Source organism: Nicrophorus vespilloides, unplaced genomic scaffold, assembly GCF_001412225.1.
Source record: "Nicrophorus vespilloides isolate i.1.1-1 unplaced genomic scaffold, Nicve_v1.0, whole genome shotgun sequence".
NCBI lineage: Eukaryota > Metazoa > Arthropoda > Insecta > Coleoptera > Silphidae > Nicrophorus > Nicrophorus vespilloides.
This window is the reverse complement of record NW_017097199.1, coordinates 35,754-58,433: the sequence shown is the minus strand read 5'-3', so window position 1 is coordinate 58,433 and position 22,680 is coordinate 35,754. Positions and strand designations below refer to the sequence as shown.

The 22,680-nt window shown below is 30.5% G+C and overlaps 1 protein-coding gene and 1 long non-coding RNA gene across 3 annotated transcripts in view; one reads left to right on the top strand and one right to left on the bottom strand.

The window, feature by feature from the left end:
* The window catches only part of LOC108559390 (polycomb group protein Psc-like), a 17,388-nt gene extending 9,215 nt beyond the window's left edge, over positions 1-8,173 (bottom strand). For both annotated transcript variants that reach the window (XM_017916658.1, XM_017916660.1), the window contains exon 1: positions 7,805-8,173. The gene's annotated coding sequence lies outside the window, so the exon portion shown is untranslated. The remainder of the gene's footprint in view (positions 1-7,804) is intronic.
* The window catches only part of LOC108559391, a 50,889-nt gene that overhangs the window by 792 nt on the left and 27,417 nt on the right, over positions 1-22,680 (top strand). The gene's annotated exons all lie outside the window — the stretch shown is intronic.

The window sequence follows — 22,680 nt, the reverse complement described above, 5'->3', positions numbered from 1 at the left end:
TCATAAAACTTCGATTTCAGGGAGAACATTAAAAAAATTGAAAGTACTGTAGGTTCTGAAAATCTTGCACAGTTAAATGATAGTTCTGTTATAATTGAAGGTACTGTAGAGTCTGAATTCGTTGAAATATTTGTAAGACTTGTAGGTAAATATTGAAGGGCAGATTGTTGAATGCAAACATTGGTTTTGGGTTAAAAAAAAAGGGATCGTTGGATATTTAGATGAGAGCGAGATTTTTTACATAATTATTGAATGTTCTTAAAAACATTGAAAATCCTGAAATAGTTGTATGAAATATTTGTTATAAGTATGAATTCTTAAATAGATAATTATTTTTAATTTGATTGTTTTAGAAACAGAAATATTGAGAAACTTTGCATGTTAGAAGTAAATTTTGTAGGTGACAATTATTGCTCATAAAACTTCGATTTCAGGGAGAACATTAAAAAAATTGAAAGTACTGTAGGTTCTGAAAATCTTGCACAGTTAAATGATAGTTTTGTTATACTTGAAGGTACTGTTGAAATATTTATAAGACTTGTAGGTAAATATTGAAGGGCAGATTGTTGAATGCAAACATTGGTTTTGGGCAAAAAAAAAGGGATCGTTGGAGAAGGATCCCTTATTTAGATGAGAGCGAGTGTGTGTGTTGCGGATTTAGCAGGGGGGTGCCCTTTTTAGGTGCGGTCGCCTCATTGGTCGATACATCCACCCTCGGTTAATTGTCGGAGGGTGAGAGAGGGAGCTCGGGAAGTGGCGCGATTTGTACGCGGAGCGGAGGGCCCTAGAAGGACTATCGAAGGGCGCTCCGCCCACCTCCACCACTCTGCTGCTCTCCTGCTACCTGGCCCTTCGCAGCCACGTGGCACTTGAACTTGCGACCTTGCCGTGAATCCCTCAAACGTCGCACTCGTATTTATACAACAACAAATACAACGGCACGAAACGTGGTCAGCATAAAGCGTCAAACACAAGGGAATCTATTTAAGGCGCTCGGAAAATAATAATAATAAAAAAAGGACGACAAAAACAATAAAATAATGGCGTGCAATTATGCTTAGTAAACGTCCACCGCCGACAATTGATGCTTTAGGAGCGAGCGACGCGCTTCCCAACAAAGAGACGCGGTGCTGTATCCTCATCATCATCGTCCTCCTCCTCTCCAGATGCAGGCAGTTACGTGCATGCAGCAATGCTACAAAAATAAAACTAAAATTGCAACGTGACCTAGAACTTGGGAGCCTTTATCGCTCCATTTCTATACATGCACACATACACACCTTATCGCCGAGCACAATGGCATTAGAGGAAAGGAGATACGGGCATGCCGGGATGCACGTGTCCGAGCGAGAGGGATAGGAAAAGCGCGAGATTTTCCGCGAACCGCCAGATAAAGATACGCGCATTCATTCTATACTACAATTCAATCCTGTTCCTCTAACGCCGCAAAATTTTATCGACTTTGCAACAAAATGTAGCTTATATTTCCATTCAAAACACACATAACCCATTGATCTTCAATATTTCAATCTTCCCATAAAGTCTTAATCGATCTTCAATTTATTACGGAATGGAAGTCTATTTCAATATTGCTTTAAATAATGATATAAGATCTTTAATTCACTATTATTAACTAACCATTAACAAGATTGTAAACTACAAGAATATCTCCCAGTTTAAGTTAAAAGTACACTTTACTAGTATTTTTAATCCATCCATTAACGTACGTTTATATATAAACAAAGTATGTAAATACTGAGGCTCAATTTTCAAAAACAGTAATTAACCGAAGGTCAATCATCAACTAATTTCACTCAACATTATTATCATTAACTCGGCTATTAGAACCCTCATTATTCCATCGGATTCAATTACAATCGTCCAAAACAAAAAAAAAACGCAAAGTTTCATCAGAACGAGTTTCGAGCGTGGAAATAACATTTAACTCGTTAATTGAGGATGTTAACTAAACATCATATACCTCCGTTCCTTTCTCGTATTTGTGCGCTCGATATTGAACGCAATAAAACAGTTAACGAGGAAAATTAGTTTAATGTTATGTTAATACTAGTTAACCAAAATCACGGAGTAATCAAAGATTTTGTGCAAGTAGTAGACGGATTAATCTAAAGTAATTACCGTGGGAAAGTCTCCGAGCTGAGTTTACGTTATTCGACTTAATGTTTGAAAATTACGTTTGTGTCTCGACTTCCTTAAAAATTATACAATTTGTTGTTTCTTTTTTTTTCATTATATCTGAATGAGACTAAATTTATATGTTCCTTTTTATTTAACAATTCATTAATTAAAAAAAAATGAAAATTACAATAATATTGTTTTTTTTTTAGGAAACATTACTGATAGTAAATAGTCTGTAATAGCTTTGAAAACACATCAATTACTGACTAAAACAAACGGTTTAAACAAAAAACTAAAGCTTATTATATAAACGCTCAAATTGGGCTTCAATGCAGTTTATCTAATTATTTCACTTAATTATCTAATTTCTTTTAATATAAGCAACTTAGTAATACATAAATAATTAGTAATTAAAATATTGATTAATTTTTAAATCTTTCTCGGGATAGTAATTAATTTTACAATTTTCAATTATAAAGTTCATGAAAAAATGAAACTCTGAGTGTGTCTTTTCTAGTATCGATTGATTGATGAAATGCCGTATTTGCGGACGTTATTAGAAATCCCCGCGTGCTATGGACAGTTTTGTCCAATTCGTTCTATCGATCCGACCACGTATAAATATTAAACTTTACGGCTCGAGCTCGTTGGCCCGATGCCAGCAGATCGACGGGGGCAACCAACTCCAGCTGCAGAAGAAGTTATCCCCGAACATAATTATTATGCATTCACAGTTCAAATAAAATTCTTGATCTTTAGTAAATCTTCAAATGTTACTCATAGCAAATAATATGTCTACAATTGATAGAGGTCTTTAAATATTATAGTACTTTACATAGAAAATTTGTACTATTAATAAAACAAGTAAAAATTTGACTAATCCTAAATTCCTTTGATCCCAATTTAGGATTAGTAAAATAATTTAAATAAAGTACTAAATCTTCGGGATGTCTTCATCTTAAGATGATACTGATGTAAGATTAAGTGTACAGTTGATAGACGTTAATAAGTTTTTAAATGTTAAAGCATTAAATTATCCTCCAAACTATACTACTTTGTCCTATTAATAAAGCACGTACAACGTTACTAATCCTAAGCTAAAATAAAGTTCTAAATCTTCGGAATGCCTTCATCTTCAGGAGATATTCTAAGATTAAGTGTGTAATTGTAAAAAGTCTTTAAATGTTAAAGCATTCAATTATCGTCCAAACTATACTACTTCACAAAGACTATTTGTCCTATTAATAAAGTAAGTAAAACTTAACTAATCCAAAATTCATTTGATCCCAATTTAGGATCAGTAAAATAACTTAAATCTTCGGGATGTCTTCATCTTAAGATGATACTGATATAATACTGCTAAGATTAAGTGTACAGTTGATAGAAGTTAATAAGTTTTTAAATGTTAAAGCATTAAATTATCCTCCAAACTATACTACTTTATATATACTGTTTGTCCTATTAATAAAGCACGTACAACGTTACTAATCCTAAGCTAAAATAAAGTTCTAAATCTTCGGAATGTCTTCATCTTCAGACGATATTCTAAGATTAAGTGTATAGTTGTAAAAAGCCTTTAAATGTTAAAGCATTCAATTATCATCCAAACTATACTACTTCACTATTAATAAAGTAAGTAAAACTTTACTAATCCTAAATTCGGATTACAGCTAACATAAAATTCTTAATACTAATCGACTATTGCTACGGTCAATTGCAATTATCCTCCAATCCCATAGACTATTTATATTTTGCGAAAACAAAATTGGACATTATTTATTTGCATGTTTAAATTATCATTTAAAAGTAAGTTTTCTGTTAAGTTGATTGTAATTTGGTAACTTGATTAGGTTATTCTACCGATCGTGAAGATCAATATTTGAACAGTGGCGGAAGTAGAATCGATACGATACGGCCGTTTCATTTGCACTTGTGACATTCCTGTAATAACGTGCACTTAGTGAAATAACGAGGGTTAAAGTCGTCCCCATCGCAGCAGTAGTAGTAGGCTTATATGCATGAATGTGTGTGTTCCAGAGGCATTAACAATTCATGGGTCAGCAGGGTGGTCGAAGGGGTATGGGGGGGTGGTGGTAGAGAGAAACGAAGTGGGATCCTTGCCAGGAGGGGAACCCCCTAATTGAATTATCCTCTAAGCCTGGCGGCAAGGGTTCAAAATAAAGAGCTAAATAAATAATAAAAAAAAGCATATAATAATGCATGAAAATTTAATTAATTACTCTGTCTAACAAACAAAAAACACACACACAACATAAATTGCTGCTTTCTCCACGTTGAATGAAAATTATTTCAATCAATAAGCTGACTTTGATATTTGTTTGACTTGTTCGATTATTTTCATAATCCATATTTATTACATAATATTGTTAATTAACTTTTAATGAAGGTATACAAATTAAATATAAATAATCTAATGTGTTCAAAAAGATTAGAAATTTTTGTATTAAGAATAAATTTGATATTTATTACGTAAATTAAATTTAAAGTTACAAATTGCTAGGAAATCTGTTAATTCTGTATCAAAATAAGGATTGCAATTAAATCTTGTATAATATGAGATCGTTTTAAAATACATTTGCATCTCATTTTGTATGGAAAACGCGATTATCATTTAAACGTGAACACTTAACTTAACTTCATTTCATTGCTATTCATAAGGATGAAAATTGAATGTTTCTTTCATCCTCTGGTTTTAAGTTCTGTGTTGTTGTTTTTGTAACGGATGGGACCATGTTTATCGCCATTTCAGGCGACGTCCCGTTATCTTTTTCTTTTCAGTTTTTCCCCTTGATGGGACCACGTTTACAGTACCATCAATCCAACTTATCGTCGAGCTGTTATCTTATTTTCGTCTTCTCACACCGAGATTATGCATTTTGGATAGACATCTCTTCATCAAATTTGCAATTTCAAAAAAGTACAACTAATAGTAATGATAACTTATTTGTGTTCTTTCAAGAAAAGTTTGTAATAATTGTAATACTTTATAGTTTACTTCAGTTTTAAATTTCTTTATTAATGTGAACTTGTTACAGGATTTATGTTATTTGTTCTTTTTTGTTGGCTTTTTGCGAGCTTGAGCTCTTTGAGCCATTACATGTTTGAAGCTGTAGAAATCTTTACGTAATTGCAGATTGTTTAGAGGTTTTCTATAATTTTATGATGAGAAAGAAGTAATGATGACAATAATGATAGCTTATTTGGTTTTGTTCAATAAGTACTTGTCCTAATCGTAAAACTTTATAGCTTACTAATCCATTTGAAGGTATAAAGATCATCTTAATCTTGATATAATTACAAATTGATTGAAGTTTTCTACATATTTGTAGTTACAAAGAAGTGATAATAACAATAATGATAGATTATTTGGGTTTCTTTAATAAGTGTTTGTCCTAATCGTAAAACTTTACAGCTAATCCATTTGAAGGTATATAAATCTTTATATAATAACAAATTGAATCGGCATAGGTTCTCAAACAGAGATTAAGTAATTTATTTGTGTTGGAGGATTAAAGCGAATTCAAGTGCTAAGCTGTAAACACCGATAGCTTTACGATCGTTCTTTCAGGGATGATTAAACTTTCTTCGACGATTGCAGCCATAAATACGGTAGAGAAAGTAAAAGTTGGGTAAACAATTTCTAACGGAATCGAAACGGGGATGGTTTTTCTCCGCAAAAGCTGCAGGAACATCCTTATCGCATACTGAACAAATCTTCTTTCTTCCTTCGGCGTTAGCCGCATTATACTACCACCGTTTCGTTACGCTTCAGATGCTCGGACACAAAGGAGATTATCGACAGTCGTTCAGTTTCCTCTTTACAAAAGACGATGCAAACCGAAGTCCAGGTACATAGTTGTTAACTGTTCTTCAAAAATTTCCATCGCACGTCTCAAAACAAGTCAAATTGGATGTTTCCTCAATTGATTTATTCTAGAAGGTCTTTTATCAAAAAAATTAATAGATTTTTACTACTGTTTGCTTTCAGGTAGATTTGATATTCTTTAAATCTAACACGTTTTCAGTTACCTTTCCAACGACAATTATCAACAAATTAAAGTATTTGCACGAATCTTTCGTATGTATTTAAAAAGTTTTAACATTTTCAGATTCGTTCTTTAAAAATTCTTAACAAGTGGTTTATATCTTTCATGTTACTTTTAAGTGTTTATGGTAATATATTAAAGGTAACTTAAATGAGTGTTCTAGTTATTTGTTTGTAAGCAAATATGTCATTAAAATAAATGATCATAAAACTAGTTTGAGATGAGTTATAAAAGCGATAAAAATCCTAATTGGTTTTGAACTGAAGTTTACGTAATTGACAGGTATATGAGATGTCTTTGATTTATATCTTCACATTCATCGATTAAATAGAATTTATCCAATTATGAATATGAGACGTAATATGTTTTTGATTTAACCGCAACACGTGTTTCTGGTTGACAATAGGAGTTATGATCGAACGAAAGGTTTGGTCAAACAACCTTGACATGTTATTGACAATATAGTAAAATACTTACCTTGTGCGTTTTACATAGTTTAAAGATGCAGTTTGAAAACAGACAGTTGAAATATGTTAAATTTTAGGGTGCAAGTAGTGTTTTAAAAGAAGGTTTATACAATTTTATGAAAAAAAAAGGGTCCTTAATTACAGACAGACCGGGCATCCTCACCAGGAGGGTTGTAGATCGCCGGGCAGCGATACATAAATTACACTTGATGTAACGGATTGGAATCCTTTGGGAGCGGGAGGATGAGGATTTGCGGAGGCGGCGGCGGCGCACGCTTTCCCCGGCTTTCTGTGAGCCTGCTACCGTGGAGCGCGGAAAACTCGGGGGGCGACGTCTTCAATACAACAACAACAAGAAGAAGAAAGAAAAAAAAAAGCAAGAAGTACTTATTCTTGGAGCGCTGCGCTGACACCACCACTGGCTGTCATATCAGAGAGAACCAGAGGAGGCCAGGTTTCAGCAACAGCTGCAAAAATAACCACAAATCCCCTTCGTTGCCTAGGAACACTTACTTTTACTTCTTCTTCCTTAGAGCAGAGCATCATCTCTCTTTCAACAAAAATAGCATCACGTGCAATAAACATGCTCACGGAGGAGCAGAGCCGAAAAAGGGCCCTCCGCATGAATCACTTTCGAAATGCGGAATCCCCTCGGCGTTTTAATATTATACTTTTTTTTTCCTAACGTGCACCCCTCTTTCGGGTCTCTTTCTCTCTTATCTCGGGGTGGCCGAGGGGCGCGACAGAGAGAGAGAGAGGGAGGGAGCGGATGGGTCGGAGCGAGACGGATATGACGACCCCTAAAATTCAATGGTGAGAGCATGCTGGGTCTCTGGAAGTAGGGTATATAGGGTGGAAGGGCTCAGCTTTGCGCCAAAAAAAAGAATAAATAAATTAACAAATAAATAAATTCAATTGGAAAGATTTTTAAATAAATAAATGAGAATTTATTTATGATTTACTTATAAGGGTGTGTTTATGGAATGAGTTGATTGTTTACCTATAGGATTCTTTTGTTTATTGTTGTTATTTTTTGGGGGTTGGCTGCGTGGCGGTTGGTAGTCTTGGATTCGGGATAAATCTTTGGTGATGGATTGTTTTAGATATTTAGTAATAACAATTGTATCGTACCTATAAGGTGGTGTTTGTGGCGAGAGTGTCAAAACGTGGAAACGATTCCAACAAGCACATTGCCTTTAAAAATCCAAGTGCGCTGTGGCAACGTAGATGTGGCGTGCGCGCGTCGATCCGGCAACGTCGCTTCGCCTACATACACAGATAGTGGTGTATTGCATGTTAAAATATTCCCGTCTTCGGAGGTGCTTTTCTGCCACTTGCCGCACTCCGATTTCCTCCAAATTTGAGATGACGATGGATCGAGGTATCCCACTTCCGGTACCGCAACGATCTGACCGGAATTCGAAATTCGCGGCACCCGTTTTCGTTCACCGACAGCAACGTACTCGCTCCGCAACAATTGAAAGAACACTAGTCGATCCACGGTCGTTCCATTGCCAGTCTTCGACCCGCCTGGTCGGGACTCCGCCCATCGCCAATCCAGCGCCGGCGATCCGATGACGTCACGCGGCGCCGCCCGACCGACGCCGACGACGTCCGATGCTAAAAGCGTCTCCGCCGAGCGCATTCCATTTTGTAATGTGCCACATGTGCTCCCCCGTCTTCTTCAATGCCTCTTCCTCTCTTTCGCCCGTTGTTGCTGCACGCTGTTTGCTAGCTGTTATGCAACGTGGAACACCCGACGACCCCTCCACAACCCCCTCGAACAACAATTTCGGTTGTGCCGACGTGGCAACGTCACATGCGCCATTACATCATCGCAGCCGCCCTCCGGTTCCTTCCATCAAATACCCTTCACACGCAACCGCTACACATTACCACAGCAACAATTTAACATTTATATAACATTACATAACAATTTCTAACCATCCCTCAAACAAACTTTATATAGAGGAAACACACGCGAATTAGTTAACAACAAATTACTTTGTACTAATAGACTGAAGTTTACTACATTTAATGAAACTCCACCTCATCATTAATTTAACAATTATATAATATTACGTAACAATATCAATTGCAAATTATCATTCAAACTAATATAGAAGAAATATATACGAATTTGTTAACTTCTTAGCAACAATTTAATGTGTATATATTCGTACTAATAGACTGAAGTTATCTAACAAGAAATGCATTATTTTTATTACATATTACATTTTACTTTCATAGAAATTATGCAATAATGCATCATCTTAAAGAGATTCTCCGTTAACATTTTATGTAACGAAAAACCGTCATTTTATTTTCCAATCTTCCATAGATCTTCTTAAAATAACCAAAATTTAATATAGAAAAAAGTGCACAATTTTAGTACGTAATTTTCATTTATTTTGTGATATTTTTCTTTTTGATATTTTTCAATAAAGAAAATTATAGAACATTCCATAAAACGAAACGGATTCCACAAATGTTCTTATTTTTACGTAAGGTTTTTCCCCTCCCCTTAAAACGACGATTTTCAAAAGCTCATATTAAAACAATTTCATATTAATTTTCAACAATTACATCCATTTGTAAGCATGTAAAAAATCTGTAAAAAATGTGCGGAAAACAAGCGTTTCTTGAACAGAAAATATTTTTCGAAAATTTATCCACATATAAACTATCCGTTTCTTATTATTTTCTTTATTAAGTGAATGAAAATTGTTGAATTCAATAGTAATGCTTTTAATTAAAAGCACGTAAATTATTCTCGTTAATATTTTCAAATTAGACCAACAAATTTTGTAATTTAAGAATTAATTTGTAATTTAAGAAATAACCTAAACTTAATATAGAAAAAAAGTGCACAATTTTATTACGTAATTTTCATTTATTTTGTGACATTTTCTTTTTGATATTTTTCAATAAAGAAAATTATGAAACATTACATAAAACGAAACAGATTCCCCAAATGCTCTTAAGGTTTTTACTTTCCCTTAAAACGATGATTTTCAAAAGCCCTTACTGAAGCAATTTCACAATTATTATCAACAATTACATCCTGCTGTAAGCATGTAAACATTTTGTAAAAATGAGCGGAAAACAAGCGTTTCTAGAAGAGAAAATACTTTTCGAAAATTTATTCACATATAAACTATCCGTTTCTTAATATTTTCTTTATTTAGTGAATGAAAATTGCTGAATTCAATAGTAATACTTTTAATTGAAAGCACGTAAATTCTCGTAAATATTTTCAAATTAGACCTACAAATGTTGTTATTTAAGAATTATATAATATTATAAAATGAAAAAAGCGTAATTTGGATTTGAAATTACCAATATATCATCTTGAAATAACCTAAACTTAATATAGAAAAAAAGTGCACAATTACGTAATTTTCATTTATCTGACATTTTCTTTTTGATATTTTTCAACGGAGAAAATTATGGAACATTCCATAAAACGCAACGGATTGCACAAATTTTCACATATTTACCTAAGGTTATTTTCCCTTAAAATGATTTTTTTTAAAGTCCTTACTCAAGCAATTACATAATTATTTTCAACAATTACATCCAGCTGTAAGCATGTAAAAATTCTATAAAAATGAGCGGAAAACAAGCGTTTCTTGAATGGATGGATGAAAATTGCTGAATTCAATAGTAATGTAAGTCATATAAAGTACGTAAATACTTGCAAGTATTTTCCAATTAAACTCGCAAATTCTGCAATTTAAGATTTATATAATATTATATAACGAAAAACTTATAATTTTAATTTGAAATTAACAATATATTATCTTGAAATAACCTAAACTTAATATAGAAGAACTTTACTACAAAATTTTACCATTAAATTCATAAGTTCGAACGTAAAAATCTCGTTTCCAATAAGTAACAATAAGTTTTTCTATTTTATATGACATTTTTGTGTATGATTTAGAACGTAAACGAAACGTTTTACATAAAATAAATCGACATTTTCTATTGGATTGAGAAATGCTGCATGGAATTTGTTTTGCGCGTTTCTCAATTTATTTTTCTATTATGCATTTCCATATCAGATTATTTCTTTTATTATGTAATTTTTCAATGTTGTTTGTGGAAAATTCTCAATTTAACTCGGGAACTTCAACTGACATTGATTTCACCGCTATTCTCTCGCATCTCGCAATTTATTTGACGCTCGTCGGTTAATTTTCCTATAAAATTTCAACATAAAAATACATGAATTATCCGACGATTATTTAACAATTTATTTAATTATTTAATTAAATATTAACAATTTAATACAGTTTTTACGTAATTGTATTCACATAAAAAAATCTATACGATTCTTAAATTCTTCCGTGTTTGACGCTTAAAAATTGTCTTATTCAATAAAATAACATATCTTTTGTACTATAAATAACAAATTTTGCATTTTTTAAAGACAACTTTATCAAAATCGCCTACGACTTTTCTCATGCAGTAAAAACGGATTTCATTGAATAATACGCTCTAAAAATTGCATCAAAACTTCACGAAAATCAAACTTTTGATTAGTATGACGCATTTTAATATATATATCCTTTATTTAATCAAATATTTTCTTTTACAAATTTTTCTACTAAGAACATTCAAAACGGATTCCACAAATTTTCTCATATTTAAATGAGGTTTTTTTTCGCTTAAATTCTATAAAAATGATAGGAAAACAAGCGTTTCTTGAATGATTTATATAAATTCATAATTATATATTTTTTTTAAACATTTTCAACAATTTGTGTAAAAGAATTAATAAAACTTAACGGAAAACAAACGTTTCATGTGCGGAAAATTCACTTCGTGAATATTAAAATTGCATGCACGTACAAAAGAAAATGTTCTGTATCAAACATGCATCTTTCTTTGTTCATTTTCCGGAACTGTACACTTACGCTATCGCCGCACACATCTTCACCAAAAACTTTCCAGTCGCTGAGCATAGTTAATATTAGATTTCCGGTACTCCATCATAAGGAAAAAGACAAGAAACGTAGACATGTTTCATTTAGGAAAATTACACTTTTCATCACATATAATTACATTTTTCATAGTTATAATAAGTAAATATTTTCTCTTCTATATGTTTTCATAATTTTACAAACAAACAACGCTCCGTTCACTTATCGTTATCGCCGTAATAAATCATTTATTATCGTCGGAATTCGCAGTTAAATTTAGATTTTTTCAAAAAACTATTGCGTTTCAATAAGTCATAGTTTATTTTTAGTGTGTTACTTAATTAGTTTTTAGCACGTACTTAAATTAGAGTTGGTAATAATGCAACATCTGGTTTATAGAATGTGAATAACTGTTAAGAATGAAGTGTTAATATATGTTTATGATATATACAACGCAAAACAAAAGCAGACACGGTGACGTGGCAGCGCCATTGCGTCATGCCTTTGTTTGTTTCAGTCTATAATTTATTAACCAATTCTCAGAACAACTTTAGTTTTGTTATCAATATCTACAATTGTAGAACGCGTCTAAACAATTTATTTATTTTGCTGAAACCGCAAAACGACGCAACTAAATTTAGATTTGCTGTCGTAATTTTTCTACACAATCAAAAAATCTTGTCAATTAAGTTTCATGTAAACATTTACGCAATACTTTATAAACAAATACATGGAAAATATAGCATTATATTTTAGATTAATAATGCTATAATCTTTACTTATCCATTTAATGGTAACAAAATGGTGGAATATAGAAAACAACCATAATTTTCCATGTTATAATTTACAAAAAAAAATATAAATTTGTAGTTTTTTTGTTTGTAATAATTTCAAAGTTTGTATTAAACCATGAATTATAAATAAATCGCTATGATTTAGGCGCGTTTCGTAAGACGAAAACGATCATAAAATTTCGTAATGGTCACACTTTATTACTTGTTTATACTGAACGTGATTTGTAGTTGTTGTTTCTTTTTGTTTTCTCTCTCCCAAAGTGCTGGGAAATGGTGTGACTCGTGGTACATTTCATATACATCGTTTTTTTTCTCTCTCTTTTTATTTACGTAGTTTTAAAGCGAGCCGCATTCCTGAATGCACGTAAATCAAGGGGGCTTTCCGGTCACTGAGCGCACACCGTTTCGACTTTTCTCCGCGTTTCTCATTCGAAACGGAACAACATTGACGAATCCAATTTCGAATTCCAGCAACATCATCAAATTATACAGTTTATGTTATTATAATCATCATTGATGTTACAATAATCATTTTTTTATGAAACAGAATACGTTTTGAATGTAAATTTCTCAAATAATTTTACGAATTTAAAAAACTTATCTACTGCAAATCTTTTAGTAAGAATTTTTATGTGTATGTTATACTTACAGTAAAATATGCTGTACTTTTCTAAACAAATGTTAGAAACTGAGATTCTTATGTGGGTAAGATATAAAAAGAAAACGGTTTTATATTTGAACCGTTCGGGTCTGGTTTATAATTGGAAAATGATTTAGGTAGATGCGATTTCGGGCACGGCGAAACTTTCTCAATTAATGTCAAGCACTATTTATATACGCAACCACGGGAGCGTCGCGACGCCGACGCCCAGAGACGACGCGCTTGTCAACAAAGCGCGACGCACTTGATTTCCAACGCGATTCACCAATTATTTTTCCACTTGCATAAACATCAAAATTAAAATTTATACACGTAAAACAATTATTTCAAAAATTAATGTTTTTAAATTATTAATTTTAATGATATTTCAATATTAAATTTACCAATTATTTAGAGAATAAATATAATATAAAAAAAATAATAATCAATTAATTTAATTCTAAAAAGATTATTTAGTAATCTAATGATGTATAAAGTTGTTTAAGTTTCAAATTGTATTTTTTTGTATGAATTTTATGCGGTAAAGAAAAATCGATTATTCAATAATGGACGTCTTCTGAAGTGTGTGATTTCGAGTTCGTAAACTTTATGAAGGTTTTTAGAGCTGCTGTAAAATCACGGAATATGGAAGAAACGCCTTTTACAACCTTGGCAATAAATGGAAAAACGTTGAGACTTTTGCATTGTTCAAATTATTGAATTGTTTTAATGCGTTTCATTGCATAATTTAACATTGCATAATTTAACATTAGCAATTTAACGACTTGTTAAATAATAACAAGAAATAACTAAATTTGTTAGTTAAAATTAACAATTTAACGATTTCTTAGATAAAATTTGTAACGTTGCGAATAAACAATTAATTCGTTCCTTTTTTTTTTGGATTAAATTGCAATTGGCTGTAACTTTCGAGTGTTGAAAGTGACTGTCCTAGTTATAAACTCTTTTATTTATAGACATCCGCACATGTCCTTATTACCATAATGGTTTAATTAATGTTCGATATTATTGCTTTTCTCGTTTCTTTTCCGTCTTCTGATGCGAAAATAAAGGAGTTTTGAAGAAATTCCAGGACGTCTTGCAGCCGGTAATTGGCGACTTTTATCTTAATCACACAACTCGCGGCGTTTGCGCACACTTCGTGACTGCCTCCGAGTAGACGTTAATTCTCCTCATATCGAAGATAATGCCGAAATGAATAAATTACGTAACTTAATTGCATTCGCTCAGCGTCTAATTAGGATGTGGCGAGCATAATTTATTGAAATTATAACGATATTCGCACGAAATCAACTCAAAAAAAAAAACAAGATACATTTCTTAGCCAATTTCATTGATAATTCAGTGCTATTATTGATTATTTATAAGAAAATCGTTAAAATATTACTTACAAAACTAATGATGTAACAAGATGAATTTCATTAATATTTAAACATTGGTTATAGCGTGATTATTGTATATATTTATAAATCATTAAAATAAAATATTTTTTCATAACTGTTGAAATCTCCTTACAAATTTATGAGATGAGATGAATTTGTAAAGGCGATTTTTTTGATCATCTAAAAGTCGTTATTTTTGTAACTAATGATGAAACCAGATGAATTTATTAGGAAATTCAAGATTACAAATTGTAAAAATAAAATGATAAAGTTGAAGGAAAGTTTTTGCTATTCGACGGAGTTGTTTCAATTATATTTTCCGCGAAGATGTGCAATTTAATTTAATGAAGTGCGTCTCGTCTGCATTTTGGAATAAATTTAAAGCGAGTGGAAAAACAACATCCAGATGTTGCCGAGATGAAAGGTACGAAAGGTGTAGATGAGGATGAAGAGGAGGAGGAGGAGGATAGACATGGAATTGATGCGAGCGAAATAGAGATGAAGTTTCATTGAGCGAGAGGAAGGAGGACGGATGAAAAGGTGAGGGAGTTGGGTTTTCAGTTGGCAAAGCGAGTCCAACAACATCAACAACAAACGTCCTTCAAGCCGGCCCCTCGCGTTTCCAATGCAATCTCGCCTTCCTTTTTAATCCGATTGTGTGTGCGTCTTCAATATTTCATCAGATCAGGCCAACTCTATATTTACCGCTCATTTATATCAACTACATTATACAAAATAATATTACAATTCTTGTTCAAAACGTTTATCCTCAACCTAAAGCAAGATATAAAAGTTTCTTTACATTATTGAAAGAATAATTAAATAAAAATTTGTGCTTTATTTAAAAGTTTGAAGATTAGGGATTTTTTTTATAGTATTTACAAATTGGAATTATTTTGTTTTAACAACAATTAAAATATTAAAGCTCTGTAAGACTTCTAGTTTTATCAAAAAAACACGTGTTAAATAGTTTATGAAGTTGTATAAAAATTCATTATTACAGATTATTATAGTGTTTTGAAAGAGTTCAGAAAGAAATTAAGTTTTGATTATTTTATTTAAATTTTATTTGATTTATTTAAAAATTTGAAATATTTTGTTTAAATCTTTGGGAATCTTTGATATTTGGGAAGCTAAGAAATTGAAGCATTTTTATAAAATTGTTGCAAGGAATTGCATAACATGAAGTCTAGAATGTTTTTGATTTAAGTTATTTTTCTATTATATTTACAAATTGGAATTATTTTGTTTTAAACTTTGTTGTGTTTAAAACGTAGACGTAGTTGTGATTAAACTTGATTTTAGTAAAACTAAGAAAATTAAGTTTTCTTCAGTTTTCTTCAAATATTAAATTTTCACGGATAGAATTAAACAAAAAAAACTACGTGTTTAGCGGCAAATAGATTATAAAGTTATATAAAGTTTCATTAAATATTGTTTTGTGTTTGTTTGTACAATAAACTTCATTTTAGGATAAAAATAAAATTGAAGTTATTTATTTTATTCAAATATTAAAGTTGAAGTGTAGTCCGTAATGATAAAACTGCAAATATCGGGTGACTCGTGGTAAATAGTTTATAGTTTACTTTAACGGTCAAAGGCACTGATCATTGTGCGTTGGCAGCTCTTGAAGCCTCAGTTTGTTTATCCACCAATGTAAACACATTCGGAACTGTCTCGGGATAGAAAACGCAAAGAACGGCCACCGTTGGAATACAAAAATGAATAGAAAAGCAAACAGAAAATTATCGTTCTTTATATATTCGTTTTCTATTTAATTTTCTTTAACAGAGAGAAAGAAAAAAATATGGAATAGTGTAGGTCATTTCACACTGCGTTTAAGCGGAAAATCTAGTCTAGATCTTTCATTCGGTACGTGATCTTGGTTATATATATATTTCAATAGCGGATCTCGCTCATTGCACGATAAGGCACGCAACAACATACTTGAGTAAAGTTCTGTTTTATTTTCACATTAGCATCTTCGGCGCCTTTGATTCACGCCGCCGATTTGGGTCACCGAAAATATATCGACTCAACGAAAATATAGGTTTTTTTTTTAAATATTTAACTACAGCTTATTAGATGGAATATTATGTAGTTTGTTTTTTAGACGAAAATGCATTAGGTTCAGTAACAAGTTTTTAAATGTTTAATTATAGCTTGTTATTTTTTTTACCTGTTTTAGCTATGGAAATTAAGGGTCTTTTAAACGTTTGACTTCTGTTTCCGTTCATTATTATTAAATTTAATTAAATAGTATGAAAATATATTAATTCAAATCTATGTTTTTTATCTTTTTACCTTCAGATATTTTTTCCCCTTTATTTTCCGACTATCTATCTTACATGAGACAATGAAAAAATTGAGTCGATTTTATGTATTTATATAATAGAAAATTAATCAAATGGGAATAATAAGGTGATTTAGTCTGAAACATTAATCTTTTGCGAACTTTTTTAAATGAAATTTACATTAAAAAAAGGAAAATAAAGCAAAATATTTGATTTAGTCATATTTTCAATAATTTATAGGTCTTTTATTTAAATATACGTGATTTACTATTAATTAATTTACATTCTTATAACAAATTTTCCAGTATTTTTAAGAAAAGTTTAAATTTATTGTAGTCATTCAAAATTGTTAATTTTTGCAATTTCTCTCTATCAAAATATTTACATCAATTTTTCTTATTGCGTATTTTTTTTTATTAAATATTTAAATTAACTGAAGAAAACTTTTCATTTCAATTTTTTTAAATATTGCGTGATACTTGCCAAGTTACTTTCCAAGTAGCGCGTAATTATGGTTATTAAATATTTATTTAATTTTATAATATTTTGTTATTTGCGTAGTTTTTTTTTCTAAAATATTTCTTCAATTACCTCTTAAAGTACTTTAATTAATAAAAGTTACTTGGCATATATTGCTGCAGCGATTTGCATTTCGTGTTCGACAATTATAGATATGATAATGGCGCGCCTCATAAATGCGCAATTAATATGCATTAAAAGCAGTTATAAATAATAATAATTGTTTGGCCTAGGTGATTTGTTTATGCAACAGTTATTTTCCGTTTATCCACGTTTTATTCATTTGCATATCGATTGATTCATTTTTATTATCAAATCCGTTTCGTTTAATTAATTATCGCATAAATTCATTAACAATTAATGCAATTTATTGATTTTATATGAGTATCATAAATGTTAATTAAATTTATATTTTTAATTAGTAATTTTTGTTCATTTATTGATTGCGAATGTTGTAGGTTTTAATTCAAGTTTACAATTTTTTGTTATTGTTAATTACATAATTTTTGACAATTGATTGTAGGAAAGCCGTAATAGCTTGAAATATAAAAAAGTTCATTTGGAAAGCTCATAACTTCTTCTTTAATTCGAGTATTAAATGATAACTATGTGATGTTAGGTAACTAAGAAATAAGAGAAAATGTGAAAATACAACATGGTTTTATTTTGAACTTTTTACATATTTTTTTATTGTTAATTTCACAATTTTTGAAAATTGATTGCAGGAAAGCTGCAATAGCTAGAATTATAGGTAAAGCTGATTTGGAAAGTTCAAAGTTTCTTCTTTAATTCGAGTATTAAATGATAACTTTGTGACGTGAGGTAGCTGAGAAATACGAGAAAACGTGAAAATACTTCACGATTAATAAAAATTATAATTTTTCAACTTTTGATTTGATGTTAATCTTTTCAAAATAAATCTTTTAAGTAGGTGTTACATAAACAGATTGAGCGATTTAATCGCCATTTGGTGAAGAATCCTGCATTTCGGGTGTAAGCATTAAATATTTAAGCGTCTGAGAGGGTGGATTACCATTTTTGTGGGGGTTCGTTCGCTTCAGTCCTTCCCATTTTTCGCACATTCGCAAAGCAGAAAAACTGCGATCGGATTACCACTTTTTATTGTATTTACGTAACCTAATAAAAAATGCTTTACTTCCATAAAAAAACAATTGGATGAAATCTAGAATTAATGTAAAATTTGTAAAAAGAAAAAAGAAAATAATTATATAATAATTGAATAATTTAAGACAAAAAACAGTGATAATTTCATACAAAAATTGTATATTAATTTGTTCGATTCTTTCTTCTCGGATGAACGTGTAGATGCGAATGCGAATGGGGGATGATGAGAGTTGTTGAAGCGTTTTGAAAAGGTGGAGAAAGGAGACGAGGGAATCATCCACCCTCCGCTAACTAACTCAATTAAACTGACGTCTAACAATAATTCCGGGCTTCTCCCCCAACTCTCGCTTCTAAAAATAGATGGAAAATTAAGATGCAGAGACTTAAAAAAATATATAATATAATACGCTGATTGCGTTTCCGTTTAGGAATTCCAATCGATGAAATAAGTGTCGGAATGTCCGTTAGTAAATAGAGTTGACCAAAGTGTTCGAATTGTGACTGGACATGTTCGGTTAATTGATTCGCGGAAACACGGGTTGAAAACACATGTATATAAATAAATTGATTAATATGTTTGTTTTGTGATTTTGTTAAAATTTACATTCGCGTACATTTTTTTTTTAATAATTGATGTGTTGATTTTAACGTGACTTTCAAAGTTTGGAAAAATAACAATTTAATGTAAACCAATTTATATGCAAAATGATGAACAATTAAATAATTAACATCTCATCAGAATATTGTAATAATTACATAATTTTTAAGAATAGTTCTGTTTACTAGAACGATGAGATGTTATTTATTTTGTCTTCCAGTAAAATTTAACAATTTGAACAAGAAACTAAGAACTTTCAGTTAAGTTCGTTGTTTGAAGACATAAAGGATTATAAGGATAATAAAATGATGTTAGTCCTGAATTTATCAATTTTGTTATTTAAATCTATAACTAAAAAAAGTATTAAAATAGATTTGGTTTTTTGTTTGATTTTTGCTTCAAAAGTTTTATATAAAATAATAGTTATTCAATGTAGAATTGCCGGGTTTTAAAGTATTAATGTATTTGATTTCTACACAATTTGTTTCATATTTTCTTTGAAATTTGTGTATAAAATTGGTAGTTTCTTCAATCTAGAATCCTTAATATCATGATTTTTAAGATTTCCATACAAACGTTTTCGTGTTTTAAATTTATAAACCTTTGATTTTTGCTTAAAAATCGCTGAAATCGTGATGTTTTTTAAAATACTGAATAAAACACTGTTTTAATGTTTAATTTCTGCTTTGAAATTTGTGTATAAAATTGGTAGTTTCTTCATTGTAGCATCATTGAAATCGCATAGAATTATTTTTTAGCAACGAATGATTTTGATTTTTTCACAAACGTTTTAATTTATATTAGATTTCTTCATTGTCGAATTGTTGAAATCGTGATTTTTCAGGTACGAATAAATGAAATTTCTTCACAAATGTGTTTATATTAGGTTTATGCTTTGAAAGTTTAATTTTGTATAAAATTGCATAAGATTTTCAATATAGAATCGTTGAAATCGTGATTTTTTTAAAGCAATGAATGAATTCAATTTCTTTCCATACAAATGCTTTCATGTTCGATATTTTCTTTGAAAGTTGTATATAGAAACGGTAGTTGTTCGTCTGAAATCGAGATTTTTTAAGAAATTCAAGAATTAGTTATATACACAAACGTTTCTATATTTCATTTCTGCTTTAAAATTTCTGCATCTAATTGTAGAATCGTTGAAATCGTGACTTTTTAGCAACGAATGAATTAGATTTGTTCAAAAAGTTTTTATTTATGTTATATTTATGTTTTGAAATTTGTATATAAAATTGTTAGTTTCTTCATTGTAGAATCGTTGAAATCGTTATTTTTCAGCTACGAATAAATGCAATTTCTTCACAAAGTTTTTATATTAGATTTATGCTTTGAAAGTTTTTTTTTATATAATTGTAAAACATTTTCAATATTGAATCGCTGAAATAATGATTTTTTTTAAAGCAACGAATGAATTCAATTTCTATCCATACAAATGCTTTCATGTTCGATATTTTCTTTGAAAGTTGTCTATAGAAAGGGTAGTTGTTCGTCTGAAATCGTGCTTTTTTTTTTCTGCATGCGTGGAGCTCTAAGTTCCCGTTGGGCAAAAAAAAGAAAGGTTGCGCATTGAAATTCTATGGCGAAGGCGGAGGACGAGGAAAGGGCAAACTGCCCTAACAGGTTTCGCTGATGTTTAGTCTTCCTGGCCAATATTTTACAATTCTCTGCACATTTCAACTCTGTTTTCCCATTGTCGGCCATTGAAAATTATACAAAAAAAAATAAAAAATTCTATTTATTAAGAAATTTCATTCCTAATAAATAAACATAAAAATAAAAACAAACTGTTTAAAATTAGAAATAATTTTGAAACATTTTTAATTGTTTATAATTTAATTTAAATAAAACAAGTAAAAATTATAAATTTACATATTCTCTAACAGTTTTCAAATATTTCTAAAGTTTTGTTTGTTTTTTTAATGTTTACATATTTTGTAACAGTTTTAGAGTAATTATAGATAATTCTATAAGTTTTCATGACTTTACATAAAAGTTTGTAAATATTTATGTTATTATTTATAATTTAAATTAGCAACAACAATATTTTTCCATATATTTGCATTAATCAATATTGTAACTATTTTGAAATATTTTTGTTATTGAAATATGTTTCAAAATTTAAATACTTTAGCAATAAACGTCGGACGACAGTTCATTAACGCAAAGAGTTATGCCAGCAAAAAGTTATTTTGATCATTCCGCGCCTCCTTAATTTCAATCGTTTTTTATTTTTTGCAACGCGGAAATCAAGGCCGTCTCCGTTTATAATAATAATAATGACAAACCATAATACCATTAAATGGATTCGGACACAATGGAATTAAAATTCAAAGGCACATTGCGGTTAGTCATTACCATAACACCAACCGCAGCGATTGGGTTTAAGCAATTAAGTTGGCGCAAACACACTCACACACATCTCTAGTATACATATACTCACTCACACAGACGTAATAGCCGACCCCTCGATGCGTTCCTTCCACGGACATTCGTTATGGGCGGCGGTTTCACGTGTGTATGTGTGAACCCTCGTAATTTGATACGTAATTTATATTTATATACACACACACACTCTCTCCGAAATCCCCTTTATAAAATACCAATTTTTATCTTCATCTTTCCACCTTTTTCGTTATCTTCCTCTCGCACACACTCGTTATTACATCATCTCTCTCTTCCTCTAGCTTTGACCAAATTAAGTGTCCAAGTTGTTACCTGTCAACTCGTTTTTTCTCTCTCTCTCCCACCGTGTGCATCAAATCTTTAAGTTCCATTAAGATATGCATATTTAAATCGAAATTGGACAGTTAGATAAATCGACGGGCGTTTAACGTACCTTTAATTATCTTCAATTTTTTTTTTAATCCCGTTGTTGGAGAGACTTTCCGGTTTTTCTTTGGTGTAATTCGAAACTTCTGTTGCAGCGCTTTATTAAATTTTCCAATCGATTGGTCTTGGTGATTCGGAAAGTGACTTATCAAAGCGTGTTCGAGCGAGAAATAATTATAAGTGGTTTAATGAGAGAAAGAAGGATGAAATGAAAAGAATGAGCATGGAGGAAATTGCCGAGTTCGCAGGTAATAAATTATGAAGCCGTCGGCGCAAAATCAATATTAAATTATCTCGTCGAGTTTCCTCTAATAAAAAAAGAAAATTTCGTTTACTGGAACTTTTCCCTATCGAAATGTAAACCACACGGTTTAATCTCTTTTTTACTTTTATTGTACACTTTAAAGTAATAGTTCAAAATTTACAATTTGTTATAATTAATTGTTAATTTTTAACAATCTATCATTAAATTACAAAATACGTAAATTTTAAATCATTAACAATTTGTTTTAATTAAAATTTATTAATTATAAACTAAATCAGAAGTTCCAATTTAAAAAAAAAAAAACATTTAAGGTAAGAAACATTTTTCAAAAACGTATTAAAACGTATTAAATTACAAAATACGTAAATTTTAAATCATTAACGATTTGTTTTAATTAAAATTTATTAATTATAAACTAAATCAGAAGTTACAATTTTTAAAAAAATCTACATTTAAGGTAAGAAACATTTTTCAAAAACGTATTTTAATACGTTTTTGTAATTTAATACGTTTTAACGTATTAAATTACAAAATACGTAAATTTTAAATCATTAACAATTTGTTTTAATTAAAATTTATTAATTATAAACT